The sequence below is a fragment of the Rhagoletis zephyria genome, unplaced genomic scaffold (genome assembly GCF_001687245.7).
Source record: "Rhagoletis zephyria isolate East Lansing unplaced genomic scaffold, Rhagoletis_zephyria_1.1 Rzeph_scaffold_04527, whole genome shotgun sequence".
Classification (NCBI taxonomy): Eukaryota; Metazoa; Arthropoda; class Insecta; order Diptera; family Tephritidae; genus Rhagoletis; species Rhagoletis zephyria.
In genome coordinates, this window is record NW_016161610.1 from 32,634 (window position 1) to 37,401 (window position 4,768).

General features: G+C 32.9%; 1 protein-coding gene across 1 annotated transcript in view; it reads left to right on the forward strand.

Moving 5' to 3' along the window:
* Positions 1 to 4,768, forward strand: part of Swip-1 (EF-hand domain-containing protein D2 homolog Swip-1) — a 29,904-nt gene that overhangs the window by 23,757 nt on the left and 1,379 nt on the right. The window lies entirely within an intron of this gene.

Below are 4,768 nucleotides of genomic sequence, written 5' to 3' on the forward strand. Positions count from 1 at the left end.
TTAATTGCATGCTTGATTTGAAGATGTACACCTGAAATTCATTGGAAATTGAAATCGAAAGCGTTGTTGTGCCACACAGCAGCAGGCCAAATAGGTGAGCTTAGCTAACCGACCGGCAGGCAACCAATTTGCGCCTGTCTACTACAAGCCGGTGGCTGGTAGCCCAGCCATCCAGCCACTTGTTTGTTTATACTTTTATGCTTAGCTTGCGGCGCATACATACATACATACATACATGTGTATGCATTGACTAAATTGCGTGAGCTCCATCCACATAGGTATTACGTTAGCATACACATAGCATAACAGACATACATATGTGGACAAGTGGCGGGTGCGCATGCGCCTGCGCATTATGTATTATGTATTACATTGCATCGCTGCGTTGCGCTGCGCCACAAAAGGCCAAAACTACGCTTCCCATATGCGAGTCACAAACATTGACCGTGGCCTTTAAATAATAAATACATATGTATGTATGTATGCATACATACATACTTGCTTGCAACATAAACTGCAAAAGTGCAAGATTCCTTTTTCCAACAACAACTGGTTTTTCCTGCTTGCTGTAGGCATACATACATACTACAGTTGGCCACAAAATAATAGGAGTGCGATATTTTTAACGGTTTTGGTCACTTGCCTTTTGTTAATTTAATCAAGCAATGAAACCGATTCAAAATAACGTTTCGGTTTCGGTTTTGGTTTCGTTCTTCAAATTTGTTTCGGTTTCGGTTTGTTATCTATTATAAAGGTTAAGCTGGTTATACAACTAACACCGCATAAATTCAGATTTCAAACTTTGTATAAAAATTATAAAAATTTCGCAAATTTTCACCTATATTTCAAAATTTTTTTATCAAAAGCTCTAGAAAAAATTTTGATATGCAGTTTTGTAGCCCATTTAATTCTAGTACAATGGCAGTTTTTTGCTGGCAGTGAGTGTCCTCCATATAAAAGAAAATGGTCGAACATGCACTGTGTGGAAAAAACGTGAAAGACCTTCAACCAAAAATATTTCAAAAATCAACAAAATTCTTAGAAACTTGAAACTTGCACTGCATTATACTAGAATGGGCTACAAAACTTTATACTAAGATTTTTTCTAAAGATTCTTATTAAAAAATTTGAAATTTGGGTGAAAAATTGCGAAATTTTTATAATACTTGCACTAAGTTTGAAATCTCAATTCATATGGTGTTTGCTGTATAACCAGCTAGACTTTTACAAAAAAATAATAAACACTAAATAAACAAAACACAAATAGCCAAAAATGGTCAAAATATCGCACTCCTATTATTTTGTGGACAACTGTACATGCATTTATAGTTTCGTGTGCAATATGTAATGTCTGTTTGTTGTAGTTGTTGTTTTTTTTTTGTTAACCTTGTCTGCGGCGCAAGTATATCCTTCTGGTTTTTCGCATTGGCGGCGCGGCGCGCACCTCCTCACTTCAGTCGCTGTTGTGCATCTAGTTATTTTTAAGTCAAGCGTGAACCTGTTTTTCTGAGTCAACAAAAGCACAACTTGCTTGGCTTGTCTTGCGTTAGCGTTATTGATTCTGCGTCTGCAGCTCGATTGTCTGATGGCATGCAAACACGACTGCGCATCTTCACTTTTTCACAGTTGCCTGCGCCGCATTTGCGCCATTTATTTGTGCATATTTCTACTTAGTCTATTTTGTTACCTTTTTTCCTTCGTTTTTGTTGTAATTTTTGTTTTGTTTCTTTGTGCACATGCTTTTTTATGTGCATATCTATATTTTTACTTGCAATTTTAATTCAATTACGAAGTATGTATTTTTATTGCGTTTTTTTTTCTTACAAGCCCACAAAATTTATGCACATACATATAGCCTACACCGCTTAATGGCCGCGTGCCATGCCTGTCGATTATATTTAGAAATAAAAACAAAAAAACGTTAACACATTGTCTGCGCTTCACCACAGAAATTCGCTTAATTTCCCTCTACATATTTGCAATTTTGTGTTTGTATTTTGTACAATATTTTTCTTTAAATTTTATTTTACCACCAACCACCGCCATCAGGTATCATTTCCCTGTTGATGTTGGTTTTCCTGCATTGCATAAATTACTGTTATTATGTTTCGTGTCGTCTTATGTGGTTTCCACTTGGTACAAACTTGCATTTAAGTATTTACTAATTTGCTTCGCTGAGTTAAATTAGATATAATTTATTTCAATAAAACTTACCTATACTTAAACTCAACCAAAAACATTGTAGATTTAGACTTTTTTCTTAACCATCTTCTAAAGGTTATCAAACTATAACCTCTTTCGTCAGACACCCATACATATGCATGTGACAGATATTTTTATTAAAGTTTTCTATTCAAGTTAAATTTGATCTTTCGAACAGGTGGCAACCCTCCTACATTTACTTTAGAAATAAAGCCTTTTCAAAGATATTTCGATTGATACCCAAATTGAATCTAATTTTTGAACAGTGGGCAACGCTCTAAAACACCTGAAAATATATTCTAAATTTTCAAACTAAAATTTTTTTAACACTTTGATTTGACACCCATATTTTAATATTTCATATAACTTGTGTATAATTTAATTGAATTCGATTTTCAAACAGGTGGCAACCCTTAGAAACATATTTTCAAACTATAACCTTCTTAAGCCTAAGCCGCTTTCATATTTCAATTCAATAATTCACCTAATTCCAGTTGAATTTGATTTTTCAAACAGGTGGCAACCCTACTACATGTAGTTTATTAATAAATCCGTTTCAAAATCACTGCGATGGATACCCATATCGTAATAATTCGTTTATTACGGCTCCAGGACTTAAATACATCAAAGCTTTTAAGGAAAGATCCATGGGAACCGATGCATGATGCAATACTGATGTACAACAACCAAGTGTGTTTTGATATGCATAAGTTCCTCTCGAAGACTGTGTTCTATATTTTTTTTTTTTACCTGGATGGTTCCTTCGATGCCTTAGGTTTCATAGATGTGTGTATATTTCTTTTAGAATATCAGGATATTTACTTGCTTTTTCCCTCTACAGATTACAAAGATAAGTACAAAGTTTGCGGAGGAGTAATGATTGATTTTCTATACTCGCCTGTTTCACCCTTTTTATCCCTTCTGTAGGACTTAAGTACTTACGATGGGCAACTTTGCCTGAATGCCGGCTTCCTCGCCACCCAGTCCTTTATTCTACAATTTTGGTACGTTGTCACTTTCTCCTACTATTCTGCTCCTGATTACTATTAGCATACCATTCATATCTCCAAAATTGCTTGCATTAACATTAAATAAACTAAAACTTTCGCTAAATAATTTCAAATTAAAATTTCACTATGAAAAATTTCACGCTTTAATAGGCTCGTCAGTCCATTGGCTTTACTGAGTTTTTGTTTATCCCTTTATTGTTGGAATTCACCGAAATGTGCTATAAAATAAGTGCAACTGTTGTGCCTGAACCACAATTATTCAAGCATTCACAAATCAGCAGTTTCATTTACAAATTGCAGTAAATTTTTTATTTTGGGCACAGTAAACATTCATAGGTATTAGGGTGGTACTTATAATGTCAACATAATGGGGTATGACTTAATTTTTTGTTCTACGTGTAAAATAGAGACTTCAACGAAAATTAAGAAATTGAAAAAATTAGGGCTAGAAAAAATTTCATTTTTTAATGTTAAAAATTCTATCAAATTTGGAAATTTAGATTAGCTACAACTCAGCGAGTTTATGAATTTATATAAATAACATTCAAAAATTTGTCCAATTTTATCAGATTTCAAATCAAAATTTTGTCGAATTTTTGCAATTTTTGAAATTAAGTAAACATTTTTCGAGTCCCAGCACAGTGGGAAAGTTTCACCTGATTTTGTTTGAAAATTACTGGACGAGTAAGTTTTTTTAACAAATTTAATATTTTTTTAAATACTTGCAATGGATTTTAGAAATGATTGTGTAGGCCCGAATTAAAAAACTAAATTTATTGATATTTTGATCACCATATAGCAAAATTTACAGTATTTTTAAGAAACCATCAAACTTCATATAAGTAAGATTTTATTGGTGACAAATTTCAGATTTTAAAGTTGGCAAAAACATTTTGAAGTCGTTGATTTCGATTCTAATAGAATCGTAAAATTCCAAATGGCCGTTCCAATGGGCCGTATGAATAAAACTTAATAGTTCTTAATATGTCAGACCTTTTATTTATTTGAATAAATCGAGTAAAAGGTCTCAAATTAAAAAAAAAAACAATTGCTTAGTTTTCATTCATGCGATCCAATATTGCGGTTGCTAACCAAAACTTATGCATTTTTTGTAGGGCTTTTTGGCTTAACTGAATACTATTCTGATGACAGAATCGCGTAATTAAAAATGGCCAGTACAGTATGGCGGCTGCTCTCAAAGAAAAAAATATACGGAACAAATATTTTTAGGCTTTCACCGTATGCTGATAAAAAGTACATTTTTTTTATTCGGGCGTAGACAATCGTTTTTAAAACCCGTTCAAAATATATTTATCAAAAAAAAAATATTTAATTTGGAAAAAAATTAGTCTTCCAGCAATTTTTGAATAAAACCAGTCCAAAATTTCCCACTATGGCTGGCAACGAACCCAATTTTTTTAATTATTTTTTTTTCATTTTCGTGGAGGTATTTTTGTATGCTGAACCAAATAAAAGGGTACCCATACAAAATTTAGACGTTAAATTTGTCAGGGTCACCCTAATACATACTTTTGTTTAAAAAGTAAGTATGTACA